Source organism: Mus caroli, chromosome 9 (assembly GCF_900094665.2).
Source record: "Mus caroli chromosome 9, CAROLI_EIJ_v1.1, whole genome shotgun sequence".
Taxonomy (NCBI): domain Eukaryota; kingdom Metazoa; phylum Chordata; class Mammalia; order Rodentia; family Muridae; genus Mus; species Mus caroli.
This window is the reverse complement of record NC_034578.1, coordinates 115,118,150-115,135,440: the sequence shown is the minus strand read 5'-3', so window position 1 is coordinate 115,135,440 and position 17,291 is coordinate 115,118,150. Positions and strand designations below refer to the sequence as shown.

Here is a 17,291-nt window from a genome sequence, read left to right as displayed (position 1 = left end):
CTCCTCCTCCTCCTCCTCCTCCTCCTCCTCCTTCTTCTTCTTCTTCTTCTTCTTCTTCTTCTTCTTCTTCTTCTTCTTCTTCTTCTTTTCGAGACAGGCAGAGCTTTTCAGAACCTGGGCCTGGGCCCGCAGGCGCCCACCTTCTAGCTAAATGCTCTTTCCTCTCATTACTGCTTCCTTCGTGTCTAATAGCATCCGGCGCATAGCTGGCCTCCAGCAATTAAAGGCAGTGAAGTGTCAGACTGAGGAAAGTGGGGTTCAGAGTCACCCCCCATCTGATAGCAACTGAGCTCACCCCTCTGGGCCATGACGGTTTCAAGAGAGAAGGTCCTGAGCTGTCAAAAACCAAGGCCACGCCCATTCCTGGGTATAGACATGGACACAGAGGTCCGTGTTTACTTGAACGTACACAGTGGCCTCTACCCCTCTAGGAGCTGTGTCCAGAAGGTGATATATTACAGTTGTGAGACACACTCCTGCCAGATGCATGACAGGACCCCTGCCCTCAGACAGTTTTGCAGAAGCCCCTGCATTCGTGGAACTCGGTCTCCCATAATCAGACAAAGCCTATGATTCCCCATAAGACTTCCAGGTTCTTAAGGCAGCCGGACACAGGGAGATCTCTGCTGTTTTCTGTGTGGTAGTTTCTCGGAAGTGAAACTGATGCTCAAGCTCAGAATCCCAGTCAGCAGGAGGTCCTGGGCTATAAACTCCAGGTCTCCTTACTCTCACACCAGAGAGTTTTCCCACTGCATCCTTGACTCTTACTAAACACCACTGAATTTATTTCCACCCCTGCCATTTCTGTTTTCTTACCTCAGATTTCAGCCACGACTTCTCTCCCGTCAGAAGAGTCCCCGGTCATGCTTAGCATCTTACAGGAGTGGGAAAAATAGCTTTTGCTCTCGCTCAAATAAGACACTGATGGTAGAAACTAGACAGAACAAGAGTGGTTCACATTTATGACCCTCCACTCCAAGGGTGTCTGGGAGAGCTCCCTACATCTGCCCATTGATCCTTTTACCCTCAAATCATCCATACTGACCAATGTCCCATTGTCTGGCATGTTAGGGATGCAGCTGGAGAGTGATGGGTGTGTTTGTGGGTGTCGGGACGGCTGCCTTCAGGACAAGAGGGAGCGTCTCAACAGATGACATTGAAATGGCGTTTAGCAGTAGAGGCTGCTGTACAAGAATAAGGAAGATGGCTTCCCTGGTCTAGAGGGCCAGGGAGGATTGTTCTGAAGAAGGGACATTCAAATGCAACTGGTAGAGCAGAAGAAGGTCAGGTGCAAAGGATGGAAAATACAGCGCTAGGGGTCAGGGATGGGTATCAGACAAGTGTGAAGGGACCAGAGCAGAGAGGACCAAGGAGACCACGAGAACTTCCAGGAAGCATACAAGGGAAACAGTGGTGAGAATGGGGACAGACCAGGTGACACCAGGCTGAGCCAGGTGTGTGGATGTGCACCTGGGCTGAAGCTGGCAAGAAGCCTTTGAAAAGAATAATCACAGGAATAAGACCATTCAGCCTCCATTTTCAAGCATCACGTTGGGGGCTGGTGAGAAGGCTCAGAGGGCAAAGGCTTGGCCTCCAAGCCTGATGACTGGAGATTGACCCCTGGGGCCCACATGCTGGAGGGAGAGAGAGAGCAGATTCTTGCAAGCTGTCCATTCACTTCAATGCACATGGTACAGTGTGAATGCCCATGTATACCAGGGTACTCTGGCACACACACACACACATACATATGTATGCACATGCACCCACACACATACACACATATAAACACTCTCTCACACACATAGATGGATAGGTAGACAGACAGACAGATAAACACATGCATTATAAAACTATATTGGTTGCTGTGAATACAGGGGAAAGAGCTCGGAGAGAAGCTTGGGCGTGAGCAAGCACAGATGCTACACAGCTGACCAGGACGTGGTGACTGGAGCGGGGGAGTGAGTGTGTCTGGATGTTTGTGATAGAGACACTGGGTGCTTGATGGTATGTATAATTTACTATAGTAAAAGATACAGAAGAAAAAGCCAACTTAGACAATATAGGTAGATTTCAAAAGAGCAGGTAGATTAAACATCAGGAGAGAGGTTGGAGTGGTTGTTGAAACCTGAAGAGAAAATTCTAGGTCCCTCTGAGAAAGGACATATTAGGGCGCCTGGGCGGAATCTCAAGAAGCTCCAATATTTAATGGCTTAGGAAAAAAGAAACCTCTAATGAAGTTTCATAGAGAACTCACAGAGCAGATTTTAAGGAAAATGGAATGGTCAATTATGTCATATCCTGCCAACACAAGCAAAACCGGAGGCCTGGGAGTGTGCCTGGAATTGGCACCCTGGTGGCCGTTGGAGCTTTAGTAAAAGCTGTGTTGAAAGGAGCCAGGGAGACACAGTGTAGTGGACTGTGGAGACACAGCACGAGTGGATGTGTTTCACACATGTCCTCGGCAGTAACAGGCCCCCTAATTGAACCAGTGAGGCCAGCACCCCTAGAACAGCTTAATTAAGGCTGGGGTGGGGGTGCGGGTAGCCTGGGCAGTAAGGTGCTCACTGTGCAAGCAGGAAGGCCTATATTTGAGCCTCAGAACTTGTGTAAAAGTGCCAGGCATGGAGGCATGGTGGTGCACACTTGTAATTCCAGAACTAGGAAGACAGACAGGTGGATCCCGGGGACCCTCTGGCCACAAAAACAAGGTATGCCAGAAGTGGTACTGTACACCCTTCATTATAGTACTCAGGAGGCAGAAACAGAAAGGTCTGTGTGACTCAAAGCTAGCCTAGTCTACATAGTGAGTTCCAGGGCATCCAGGGCTACACAGCGAGACCCTGTCTCAAAAGAAAACAAAACAACAAATAAGATGAATAACACCAGAGTTGTTCTCTGAGTTCCAGATGTGTATGTGTGTATGCACATACATGCATGTGCGCGAGCACACACACACCTTAATCACTTTGGTCACTTTATGATTACATTTGAATCAAGCCTATGCTTCAACCTGGCAGAATTGTTGGGGTCCTTAAATATACCTGGCAGTGGAAAACTGTAGTCTTAAAAATGATAAAAATTCAATTCTTGCCAGCTGCCCTCCTCCCAGAGCTCTGCAAGTAATGTGCTCAGATCCATCCAGTAAAATAGTATAGACGTGGGGGAAAGTAGATTCTGTATGCTTTAAACAGAAACTCACCCACAGCACAGTCTCCCTCAGTTTCTTGGGGGCGTTGTCATTTAAATGGCCTCACTGAACGAGTGCTTTTATTTTGGTCAGCTGAATCATATTTAAAAGTATTCACACACTAAAGATGGTGTGTAGAGAAATAAAGTGAAACACTGTAAGGTTTTTTGTTTTTGGATTGGATTTAATTGCAGATGAGCCCACACATTTATTTAATTTATGTGCCTGAGAGCCAATGGTGTGTTATGGAAATAGGCTAAGTGGCTATCGGCTATTAAATCACATATGTAATGGGAGTGTTAACATAGCCGTTCTGTGTTTGCAAAGCAATTAGCTTACGAATGCTTTCACATACATTATCTGTTCCTCTGAACAATGGTGTCAGGTGAGTAGAGCAGAAGTAATCAACTCCACAGAATTGTGGCTCAAAGAATTTCAAAGGCTTAGTCAGGGTCCAATCCATACTTTATGTCTCCAAGCCTAGCGGCTATTCCAAGAAAACCATGAGACCTCTGTGTTCTCTGTGTGTGCATGTGTGTGTATATGTGTGCGTGTGTATGTTTAGAGACTAGAGGGTAATTTCAGGGGTTGCTCTGAAGGCACGACTCACTTTGTTGTGTTTTGAGGGAGGGTCCCTTCCTGTCTGTAACTCACCAAGTAGGCTAGGCTGGCTGGCCTGTGACCCCAGGGATCCTCCAGTCTTCACCTCCTCACCACTGGGGTTGCCAGCACACTCCCCCACTCCTGGCTTTGTTTGTTCGTTTTAAGGATGAGCTCTGTGGATTGAACTTGGGTCCTTTTTATGCAACGTGAGCATTCTACCAACAAACAGAGCCATCTCTCAGCTTTCTGTGTAGTTACAGTTCGAAGTGCGTGGATCTGACTTGCCTCAACTTTCTGAGTTTCTGGGGCCACCACATTCTCAGATCTTATGATAGGGGATGTCTTTTATTTTTGTTTCTTTTTGTTTCTTTTCTCTTTAGCAAATAAACTTTTTAATTTTCAATAATTTAGGGAAACTCTTGCGATTAAATATTCCTCTTCTTCAATTTCATTTGGCTGTCTACCCTGCAGTGTAAAGCTGTCTTGATTTCATAACGGAAACACTCAAGTTTCATTTTTTTCAGCCAACTTCTACATATTTTTTTTTAAGCTCCCACAGAGGTACAGCTAACCTCATCCCTCCAGCCAGACACAATCCCTAGTGCTGCAAATTATTCACTCACCGAGGCTCACAGGAACCCGCTAGACTCAGTGCATACCCACCCTTGCCCTTGAGGTTCAGCACCACGGACAGAGCAGAGCCCAGCTGCAGGGCTCCTTCAGCCTCCAGAAGTGGATCCAGCTCTGCAATAGAGGGCCAGCCAGGATCCTGTGCGCCCTCCCTCCCTGGGCATTCTTCCTGGTGTAAGGATATCTGAAGGGCCATCTCTGGTGACTGCACAGGATCACAGCTTGTGCTGTCAATGTATAGTTCCAGGATTGCACACTGCTCCATGTCTTCATGGTATAGCTGCTTCCATTCTCTCTCTTCCCTAGAGAGCATATCTACCCAGAGACCCTGTTATTCCAATGACAGGTTAAAGATAAAACCTTTCATGATAGCAGGCAGCCTATTTAGAAGCATGCCAGTGTTACTGATGTATAGGATATGTATGTATATGCTGTATATGATATATACATATATAAACATAGATAGATGGATGGTTGGGTGAATAGATGATAGATAGATAGATAGATAGATAGATAGATAGATAGATAGATAGATATCTTAGGAACAATCTCTAAGTCTTGATCAGTCTGTCCACACTGCCCACATCACACAGACCAGGGACATCTAACCCCACATTCCTACTGCGATGGGAAGTCCAGTGTGAGCTAACGCTCTGGCTAGCTCTGTTATTGGCTCTGTGGACCAGAGAACCTAACACACTCCCAACATTGAGCAGCCTCAGTCCCCACATTACCCTCACAGCAGACTGTCTGTGACCAGCGGAACTTGAGACTGGTGTGACTCCACTTTGGGGGTGCCTCCTATAGCGAGCTTGGTCATTTATCCTTATATAATACACCAATCCTGCTCTCTCTGCAATTCAGCAATCCAGCTGTGCCCTCTTATTTCTTGCTGTTAATTAGGATCACCATTCTGGGAGGCAGCTTACTCATGGCCCTCCTTACTAAAATCACTGCTTCTCCAGAATAAGCCTGGTCCATTCTTAAATGTGTCTGCCTGGTGTTCCCATGCACTGGCTGTCCTGTGGTTCAGTATTTCTCCACTCCCAGTCTCCAATTTCTCCCTTCTGTTTAGAGAACGGTACTTATGATAGCACGGTAGAGTTTAGTACATTTTAAAATCAAATACAAGGCGCATGTGTTTGTTTGCTTGTTTGTTTTTACAGCAGCAACATGAGGCAATCTACACCCTAGATTGACATTTTAAAAACATTTGATTTTTTCCCCCTAACTTCCCAGAGTCTAATCCTGGGCCAGATGACAAAATATAGTCCATAAATATTTTATTTGTGCCCCTTCAGGTCCCTTGATTATCCATCCATTTTACCCAACAAATATTTGTTGATCTCTTTACAATGTGCCAGGTTTTGTTTTTTGGTTTTTTTTTTTTTTTTTTTTTTCAGTGTTAGGGGTTCCTCACTTAATCAAACAGACAAAAATCCAGACTCTGGAGAAAACACTTCTGCTGAAGGAGATAAATAAGGAGCAAACAGAAAATTACCATTAGGTGCAAAATGTTACTAAGAATCATGGAAGGTAAAGGGAAGGACAGTGGACAGGGACTGTTGTTCAGGAGAGAGTGCTGGGGAGCCTCGGCTAGCACAGCCATAGTGGAAGGTGTGTGCATAGATGTGAAAATGAACACAGTACTGGCCAGAGGGGACAGGAGGCTTGGGGAAGCTGAGGCAAAATGGGCTTCATAAGACAGCTGTGGTGGCCATGCAATGATAATCTCAGCCCTCAGGATGATAAGGCAGGAGAATCATGAACTCAAGGCCAGCCTGGGCATCTTAGTGAATCCCAGACCAGGCTACATAGTGAGATCCTGACTCAATAGGTTATGCTCTGCATGTTTAAGAAATAGCAAGGCTGGGTGCTGGAGAGATAACTTACATTGGTAAGATGTTTGCCTTACAAACAGGAGATCCTGAGTTTGACTCCTGAAAAACTGTATAGACAAACAAAAACCAGCCAGACATGGTGGTGCAAGATTCTAGACTCAGCTCTGGGAAGGTGGAGACAGATAGGCTCCCTGAGTTTGATGGCCAGCCTGACCTATTTGGTGTGTGACTGGCCAGCGAGAGACCCTTGAAGGCACTTGAAGAATGGCAATTGAGGTCGTTTTCTGGTCTGCACACATATGAGCAAGTGCATCAGAACTATGCATGTGCACACACAATCATGTGTGAACACACATAAGCGGGATGGGAGAGAGAGAGATGGAGAGGGACAGAGAGGGGGATGAGCAAGGCAATCTGGGGGTAGAACTGCAGTCCTGGAAGCAAGAGAGACAACAAGGGCCACCTCATAGTACCCAGACTAAATTGATGAGATCACACCACAGGGTGCATGCTGGTCACTGCAAGTACAGGCTTCAGAGGGGCCAGAGACTGGTACAGTGAAACAAGCTAAGATAACGCACTCACAGTCAAGTGAAGGGTTATGGGGCCCTGGGCTATGGACCAGTGGTAGAGGTAGGTGGCAGTGGAATGGAAAGGCTTTAGCCATGACTGTGAGGGAATGTATACAACCACACTTGGGGACCAGGGGTATCTGAGGGACTGCATGCCCTCAGATTGAGGGTTTCCAATCAGTATGAAAGTTTTTGGTTTTTGTCTTTAGTTTATTATTCTCTTGTGCAATACAGCCTGGCTACAGCTTCCTCTCCTTCCACTCCTCCCAGTTTCCCCCCCACCTCCTTTCTCTCCCTGGTCCATCTGATGCCCCCAGAAAAGAGCTGGTGTCTCAGGGACATCAACCAAACATGGCACAAGATACAATAAGACCAGGCACAAACCCTTACCTTAAGGCTGGGGGAGGCAACCAAGTAAGGGGAGAAGGGTATTAAGAACAGGCAAAAGACTCTCAGACACCCCCATTCTCACTGTCAGGAGCCCCCCCCAAAACATCAAGCCCTCCTTAACAACAACAGCAAAAACATACATACAGAGAGCCTAGTGCAAACCAACAAGGGCTCTGGGACTGCTGCGTCAGTCTCTGTGAGCCCCCAAGAGCCCTGCTTAGTTGATTCTGTTGGCCGTGCTCTCCTGGTGTCCTTCAACCCTCTGACTCCCACAATTCCTCCTCTCCCTCTTCCACAAGGTTCCCAAAGCTCAGATGGAAAGGAGCTATCTCTCGTGATGACTGAACCATTGTTGGTTTATTGATCAGTCATGCTGGGTTCTAACCTAGGTCTCTGGGCCATCCAGCCTCAGTTCCTGGCCATTCAGGCCATGTCCAGCATGGGCTCCCTCTCGTGGCACCAGCCTCAAATGAAATCACTCATTAGTTGGCCACTCCCAGAAGTTCTGCACCGCCATTGCCCCAGCATATCTTGCAGGCAGGACAGATTGTAGGTTAAAGGTTTTGTAGCTGGATTGGTGTCCCAGTCCCAGCACTGGAAGTCATGTCTGGTTGCAGAAGAGGAACAGTTCGGGCTCTGTATCCTCCATTACTAGGAGTCCTCACTAGGGTCACCTTCACAGATCCCAGGGAGTTTCCACTGCACTAATTTCCACATTCCCCACCCCCAAATGCTCTCCAATCCCAGTCATCTCTCCCCATACCCTCTCTATCCCTCCCCTCATCAGTCATCTCATCCCATACCATCTCTCTCTATCCCTCCCTTCACCAGTCATCTCATGCTATGCTTTCTGGTCGAGTCAACTGGACAAGCCGAGAGGCTTAAAAGTCACTCATGAGGCAAAAGAGTTTTAAGGAAGCTCTCCTCCTGGAGTCTAGCGTTCCCTACCCATACAGTAATTTTTCATTCCCGAGTTTCATTCCCGCATTAGTCTAGTGTATGGATCCACGTGCTCTCTTTCAATATTTTCCTATCGTAAGTGCTTTTTAAGATTGAATTTTGACATAGCTAAAGCCGTCCTCCAGTGTTCCAACAATCCTAGTTTGTCCTTAGCAAGACCTTGGGCTTGGANTTCAGTACTGCCCCTGGTATTACACTATCTCTTTGAGTAAAAGTTAGGTCACTGCCCTTCACAGGAATTTACCATCACTAAGGAAGAAGGAAGTTTCAGACCAAAGGAGAAACCAGAATAGATACTTAGAACTGTAGCAGAGTTACACCTATACACACATATTTACAATGGCCTAAGGGGAAGGTGGACTATACAAGAGACTAAAATAGGAACTATGGCAAGGACGCGAAGCCCTTGACCCTGGCTTCTAAGATTAGTGAATCTTAGGTGGAGACCTTGTTGATCCCAGCTGTTATCAATGAATTTTATCCCAGGTGGTTCCTGTTAGACCTTTTGTGTTTGCATTCCTCTGTTTTATGTAAGATTCNGGTTACCTCAATTGTACCTTGCGAATATGTCACCCAACTTCCTTATTGTCCTCTGCATAAAAAGTCTGAGGCTCGATTCGAAAATTACACTCAGATTCCACACGAACTCTCCTGTGTGTGTGTCTGTTTGTCGTTCATCCACGCTTTGCCCACCCGCGTCGAGAGACCCTGTTCCACGCAGACACAGGGACCCAGAGGGTCTGCGGCAATCTCATCCCATACTCTCTTTCTCTCTATCCCTCCCTTCACCAGTCATCTCGTCCCATACCCTCTCCCTACCCCTCCCCTCATCTCACCTTCCTGTTTTTATCCATAACTGCCCATGTCCACCTGCAAATTCCCTTCTGTTTCTCCTTTCCGGGGAGATCCATGCATCCCCCCAGAGCCCTCCTTGTTACTAGGACTCTCTGGGTCTGTGGACTATAGCATGATTATCAATTACTTACCACCTAATATCCACTTATGAATGATTCATACCACATTTATCTTTCTGGGTCTGTGTTACCTCATTTAGGATGATTTTTTTTTCTAGTTTCATACATTTGCCTGCAAATTTCATAATGTCATTTAAAAAAAAAAACTGTTGAATAATAGTCCATTGTGTAAATGTACCACATTTTCTTTTTCCTTCTTATGCATTCATCTCTCTACAATAATCTGACTGCAGCCTCCTCTCTCTCCACTCCTCCAAGTCCTTCCTCACTTCACCTCCCCCAGATCCACCGCTCCTCCATTTCCCTTCAGAAAAGAGCAGGCTAGTCAGGGATACCAAATGAACATAGCATAGCAAGATGTAATAAAACTAGGCACAAGCCCTTCTATCAAGTCTAGACAAGGCAACCCAGTAGGTGGAAAAGGATCCTGAGAGCAGAGACGCCTCCACCACTCCCACTGTTAGGGTTCCTACAAACAAAAACAACAACAACAATAACAACAACCCAAGCTAGACAACCACAGCATATATGCAGAGGAGCTTGTGTAGAGCTATGCAGACTCCATGGTTGTCTCTTCGGTCTCTATGAGCCCTATGAGCCCTGCCTAGTTGACTGTGTGGGCCATGTTCTCCTGGTCTACTTGGCCCCTCTGGTCCCTACAATGCTTCTGTCCCCTCTGTGGGGTTCCCTGTGATTCACCTAATGTTTGGGTGTGGGTCTCTGCATCTGTTTCCATCAGTTGCTGGAGGATTCCTCTGTGATGACAACTGGCCTAGGGCGAATCTGAGTGTAGCAGATTCTGATATCATTAGAAATCATTCCATTGACTTTTTCTTTTCAGTTGTGTTTGGTTCTACCCTAGGTCTCTGAGCCATCTGGCTTCCAGTTCCTGGCCATCCAGGCAGTGTTGGGAATGGGCTTCCTCTCATGGCTTGGGCCTCAGGTTAGACCAGTCATTGGTTGGTCACACCTACCTACAAGCTCTGAACTACCATTGCCCCAAAATATCTTGCAGGCCGGACAGGTGTGGGTTAAATGTTTTGTGGCTGGGTCAATGTCCCAGTTATAGATGATGGCCAGTTCAGGCTCTGTATCCTGTATTACTAGGACTCCTTGCTAGGTTACCCTCATAGGTTCCAGGAAGTTTCCACGGCACTAGGTTTCCATATTATCCCATAAACGCCTCCCAATTCCAGTTGTCCCTCCCTGTACTCTCCCCCTACTCCATCCCTTCTTCACCAAAGTGATCCCTCCTGTTCCCATGCCTACCCACCCAGAGTCCACCCACAAAATCTATTCTATTTCCCCTTTTCAAAGAAGTCCGTGTATTCCCCCAGAGCCTTCCTTGGGTCTGTGGATTGTAGTGTATCTTCCACTTAACAGCTAATATCCACTTATAAGTGAGTACATTTCACATTTGTCTTTGGGGGATCTGGGTCGCCGAGCTCAGGATGATCTTTCCTAGTTTCATACACTTCCCAGCAAATTTCATGATGTCCTTGTTTTTAACAGCTGAGTAATACTCCATTGTGTAAATGTATCATATTTTCTTATCTGTTGTTCAGTTGGGGGACATCTAGCTTGTTTCCAGTTTATGGCTATTATGAATAAAGCTGCTGCGAACATAGTTGAGCAAGTGTCCTTGTGATAGGATAATGTGTCCTTTGGGCATGTGCCCAGGGGTGATATAGCTGGGTCTTGAGATAGGTCAATTTTCTGAGAAACTGCCATATTGATTTCCATAGTGGCTCTACAAGTTTGCACTGCCACCAGCAACAGAGGGGTGCTCCCCTTGCTCTGTACCCTCATCTGCATGAGCTGTCACTTCTGTTATTGGTCTTAGCCATTCTGATGGGTGTAAGATGGAATCTCAGAGATGTTTTGAGTTGCATTTCCCTCATAGCTAAGGATGTTGAACATTTCTTTAAGTGTTTCTCAGTCATTTGAGATTCCTCTCTTGTGAATTCTGTTTAGATCTGTACCCTATTTTTAAATTAGATTGCCTGGTTTGTTGATGTTTAGTTTCTTGAGTTCTTTTTGGATATCAGCCTTCTATTAGATCTGGAGTCAGTGAAAATCTTTTCCCGATCTGTAGGCTGCAATTTTGTCCTATTGGCAGTGTTCTTTGCCTTACAGAAGGTTTTCAACTTAATAAATGAGGTATCATTTATTAATTGTTGATCTTAGTGCCTATGATGTTGGTGCTCTGTTCAGGAAGTTATTTCCTGTGCCAATGAATTCACTGGTAATCCTCGCTTTCTCTTCTATCAAGTAAAAAAACCTCTACTCCACAAAATTGGAAAATCTAAAAGAAATGAGTGATTTTTCTTAATAGATATCACTTACCAAAGTTAAATTAAGCTCAGATAAACAATTTAAATTGACCTATAACCCCTACAAAAATCAAAGCAGTCATTAAAAGTCTTTCAACCAAGAAAAGCCCAGGGCCAGACAATTTTAGCACAGAATTCTACCAGACTTTTAAAGTAGAGTAAATGCTAATACTACTCAAATTATTCCACAAAGCAGAAACAGAAGGAACATTGCCAATTTCATTTTATGAGACCACAGTCACCCTGATACACAAACCACATAAGGATTCAACAAAGAAAGAATTACAGACCAATTTCCCTTATGGACATGGATACTAAAATACTCAATAAAATGCCCTCAGACTGAATCTAAGAACACATCAAGATTATCTGCCATGCCAGAGATGCAGTCAAGGCTCAACATATGAAAACAAGTCAATGTATCCACAATGTAAACAGACTGAGAGACAAAACCCCCATGATCCCCCATGATCATCTCACTCGATGCTGGAAAGTCTTTGACAAAATCCAACGAACAGCCCTTCATGATAAAAGTCTTGGAGAGATTAGAGACTTCATGATAAAAGTCTTGGAGAGATTAGAGACACACGAGGCATACCTAAACACAGCAAAGGCAATTTACAGCTAGCCTATAGCCAACAACAAATAAAATGGAGAGAAACTCAAAACAATTCCCCTAAAATCAGGAATGAGATAAGGCTGTGTACTCTCTCCATATCTACTCAATATAGTCCTTGAAGTTCTAGCTAGAGCAATAAGACAACAGAGAGAGCAAGGGGATACAAACTAGAAATAAAGTCAGAGTATCATTATTTGCAGATGATATGATAGTATATATATATATAAATGATTCAAAAATTCTATCAGGGAACTCCTGCAGTTGATAAGTACCATCAACAAAGTGGCTGGATACAAAATTACCTTTCCCCCCCAAAATCAGTAGCCTTCCTATATATAAATGGCACATATGGACTGAGAAAGAAATCAGGGAAGCAACACCCTTCACAATAACCTCAACTAATATAAAATATCTTGGGGTAACTCTAACCAAGCAAGTGAAAGACTTGTATAATGAAAACTTCAAGTCTTTGAAGACAAAAATTGAAGAAGAGCTCAGAAGATGGAGAGACCTCTGATCCTCATGGATTGGTAGGATTAACATAAAAATGGCCATCCCACCAAAAGCAATCTAGAGATTTGATGCAATTCCCATAAAAATTCCAACACAATTATTTATGGAATTTGAAAGAACAGTACTCAACTTTATATAGAAAATCAAAAATCCCAGAATAGCTAAAACAATCCTGAACAATAATGAAACTTCCAGAGGTATCACCATCCCTGACCTCAAGCTGTACTACAGAGCTATCGTAATATAAACTGCATGGTATTGGCATAAAAACAGGCACATTGATCAATGGAATGGAATCAAAGACTCAGACATTAATCTACACTAGGTTTTTGACAAGGAAGTTAGAAATACACAGTGGAGGGAAAGCATCTTCAACAAATGGTGCTGGTCTAACTGGATGCTGGCAGGTAGAAGAATTCAAGTAAATCCATATCTATTGCCCTGCACAAACTTCATGTTCAAGTGGGTCAAAGACCTCAACAAAAAACCAGACACACATAACCTACTAGAACAGTATGAAATTTCAAGGCTTGGAACCTAAGCCTTTGGAAAGTATGAAGTTTTCATGCATTGAAAAGATTACAGGAAGAGCATATGTGGGCTTGGACCTTCACAACCATCGGCCATCTACACATGGCGGGGGGTGGGGGGGAGATGAGTGAGTGATTGATTATCACCAAGTGTAGGATGCAGGGGAAAGGTCTGTGACATTAGACTGTGCTTTGGACAGGTTCTAGTCACAGTGTCACCTTTTTGTCCTCTCAGGAGTTAAGGTCTATGACACTAGCCAAATAAGGTTCCCAAGCTATAGAGCCATATCTCATTTGTTGCTGTATCTCAGAGTCTAAACTAGTGCCTGGCACAAAGAAGAAAGGTTTGGGGAATAAAGAGGCATAAAGAGGCATCTGAATTTTCATCTTAGAAAGATACTGGGTTTTGTGGAGGGAAGGTGTGAATGTCAGGAGACCCAAAGTTATCAAAGTGCCAAGCACTCAAGCTGGTGTGTTCAGAGACGTTTGGGTGACAAGTCTAGAGATGAGAGGAAAGGTCTTGGTGTGGGGATGCCCACATGAGAATGGCCACTGTGGGTTGATAGGAACGCAGGAAAGTGGCATGAGACACAGAAAAGTCTGATTCTGCATGGAGTAGAGGCAGGCTCACTTACCTGTCAATCAAGAGAAACCAAATACAAGGGCAGAAAGAGAGAGCTGGAGGCAGAGAAGGTACCAGAAGTGACAGAGGCATTAAGGAAGACAGGGAGCTGCGATGATAAAATACCATGACTAAGATCAACTCTGGGCAGAAAAGGGTTTATTTGGCTTACAATCCCAGGTCACTGTCCATCATTAGGGAAAATCAAGGCAGGGCCTTAAAGATGCTAGCTATTCCACACACTATTATCTCTGACCAAGGAACTCATTTTACAGCCAAAGAAGTCTAGCAGGATGCTCCACAGAGGATGCTGCATGCTAGCTGACTCTCAGGTGCCTTATACTCAGCAGCTTTCTTATAAAGCTCAGGATCACCTGCTGGGATGGTGCTGCCCACAATGGGCTGGGCCCTTCTCTGTCAATAAATAATCAAGACAGTCACTCAGAGACATATGCACAGATCAATCTGATCTTGACAATGGAGGCTTTCCTCTAAGATGACTCTAGGACTGTGTCAAGCTAACCAAGATGGGTGTACAGGAAAGTCTCTCCCCAGAACAGCAGTACACTGGAGGGTTAGCAAAAACAAATAGGCTATTCCTCAAGTTAGTACTGAATATGGGCTCTGGCTCCAGACAGGGTCAGCAAGCAGGGTCTCCATCACAGGGCCACTGAACTAAGAGCTGTCTCTGAGTATGGTGGAAACAACCAGGGTCTCACTAAATGAAGCTCACCTCTCTCCCTCTCCCTCTCCCCCCTCCCCCTCTTTCCCTCTCCCCCTCCCCATCCCTTGCTCTCCCCCTCCCCTCCCTCTCCCTCCCCCTCCCCCTCCCTTCTACCACCTGCTTGACTTTGAGGCACACTAACTACCTTACTAAAAGTCACTAAATTTGTCCATTTCTTTGGTTCTATGGACTCTGATGGTTGGTTCTACTTTTCTAAGCAAGATGTGTTCATTTTTATTATTTCTGCTATTTGTTTGGCACACATCTATTGGTGATAGATTCTAAACATCAGGCTTTCTAGGGGGTCAAGAGAAATTGCATATCATGGCCTCTCTACTTATTCTCTGGTAGTGGATCTGGAAACTCAAGAGCAATTCTAGGCCACAGGTTTATGGAGGAAACGAGGTTATAGAAGCACGGAATGGGAACCGAGTGTAGTCTTTGTATAGGGACAAGGAGCAGACAAGGAGCATCTTCACAGTAAAGAGCTCAGGGCTGAGAAAGGACTTATCTGAGGGCAGACTAACTGCAGGCACAAGAATGAATGAAGTTCAAGAGAAAGCTACCTAGGGTATGGCTGGTGCCTACAGCATTAGAGAGAAGGCACGGACAGGAGGTGCATGAAATTATAGTTGTGAATTAGACAGATAGGACCTGAGTTGTGGACACGCACAGGAATAGGCTATTTGGGGGCCATTCATAGAGCCAGAGAGTCATAAAAGAGGGTCAAGATTAGAAAGAGTGGCAGATGATAATGGGCTCAGTTTGAGGCAGGCTAGGTTTAAGGTGCCCATCAGACACCCTTGAGGAGTTGCCAGATGAGGTCTTAGGCCCTACAGAAGTGAGACCTGGGGCACAGACTCAGTGAATACTCACTGTAGAGAAATGAGACTTGACCTGGAGGAAGGGGTGAGCTACTTCCTGCATCTGAGTCCCACCACATTAGCAATGTCATCTTGGAAAGTCTGAGGTTGCCTCTCCGTTCTTCTCTTACATCTGTACGCTGAGGCTAATACCTGAGAGGGCCCACTGATGGCTTTATGACCATGTGCTCAAATTGCTTAACCCACACTCAGGAACATAATGGGGTCTCCATAAATGTCAGCCGTTACCAGTGATGCAGATGCTGTTACTCTTCAAAATACCACAGATAAGGAAGAACCCCAAGACTGATAGCGATTTCCAGGCAAAGCTGAAGAAGTAGGGATGGAGAAGGAGCAGACAGATCTAGGGAGAGAACCCAAGAGGTGTCCCAGCAACCAGGACAAGAGAGTATTTCAAGCAGCAGGTGGTTAAGACAGCCAGTAAGATCACCAAGAAGGCATCAAGGACAGCCCCCTGAGTTAGCCACCAAAAGGTCTCTGGTGTCCATGGCAGCATGCATTTCAGGGAGGTGAGGGCAAAGGACATGCTGCAAGGATGTCAGAGTGGTTGGAGACCATCAGGGGGAACACGTCCTCTGTGAAACTCAGTGGAGAACGAGCTTGGAGAGGAGGCAGGGCCAGCATGGGCTGTGCATCAGACAATCGTTAACATAGTGTTTACTTAATATTTGTGTGCATGTGCCTGCATGCACGCACATGCACACGCACATGTGTAGAGGTCAGAGGACAACTGTGTGGAGTCTGTTCTCTTCTTCTACCTCTATGTGGATTTCAGGAATTAAATTCTGGCCTCCATATTTGCGCAGTAAGTGCCTCCAGCCATTGAGTTATTTGCCCAGCCCCAAGCAAGGTTTTCAAAATTAGTAATTTAATTTGTGTATGTCCCCACGTGTTTTCACAATGCATATGTGTGGGCATGCATGCCATGGTGTATGTCTGTGGATCAGAAGATGAATTTCTGGGGTCATTTCTCTCCTTCAGCTCTTAATGGGTTTCAGGGATAGAACGTAGGTCCCCAGGCTTGTACAGTGGGTACCTTCATCAACTGAACTGGCTCACTAAATAAATGTTGTTAACGATAAAACAAACAAACAAACAAACAGAGTTAAGCAGTTCTAACTGCTGGTAGTTAGGAGCCAGGAAAGTAACGGGGACAGGATAGGGCGGGGACAAGAGCTGAAGCGGGGAGTCAAGGGCTGACCCTGGCAGGGAGGAAGGGTGACGTAGACTGTGAACACAGGTGAGCCAGAGTTCTGATCTGTTTTTCTGCCTCAACTGGAAAACATGGCCTTTGGCTGTCTCCATGAAGAGACAGGGACTAGTCAGCAGAGAGTTGATCATTGAAATCTCACACTAGAGGAAACTGCTAACTAGGGAATCCCAGCCCATACAGATCATCTTTGTTGCTCCAACTTAGAGCAGCCTAGGTTCAAAGGAAACTGAATCCAACTGTTCTAGACTGACCTGGGCTTGGGACTTAAGTGGGGAAATCTGATCTAATGTTGTGAAGAGAACTCTCCTGCTGTGGACAGTGGGACCCAGTGGCAGTTCAAAGAAAGGGAGAAATACAGAAAAGAATAGGAGTAGAGAAAAGGCCATGGTCAGAAGGTGGAGTGAGGCTTAAGACAGAGATGAGCAGCCAAAGTTTTTGGTGAGGCCAGGGACAGGCTGTAGCTGGGCAATCCTAGAGATGAGGTATAGCTGGTCTTTGGCTGCTTTGTGGGTTCTTTGTCCTTCCATCCTTCTCCACCCCTTTCCATTCTTTCAACCCCTAACTGCTGATTAGGAGTGTCCAGTTCCTTGGGGCAAATTTAATCTTTGCTCTCAGGATATCTTCTTCTTTCTTTCTTTCTTTCTTTCTTTCTTTCTTTCTTTCTTTCTTTCTTTCTTTCTTTCTTTCTTTCTT

At 45.4% G+C, this 17,291-nt stretch overlaps 1 protein-coding gene across 2 annotated transcripts in view; it reads left to right on the top strand.

Annotated features, from left to right (window-relative positions):
* The window catches only part of Scn10a (sodium voltage-gated channel alpha subunit 10), a 108,901-nt gene that overhangs the window by 7,611 nt on the left and 83,999 nt on the right, over nucleotides 1-17,291 (top strand). The gene's annotated exons all lie outside the window — the stretch shown is intronic.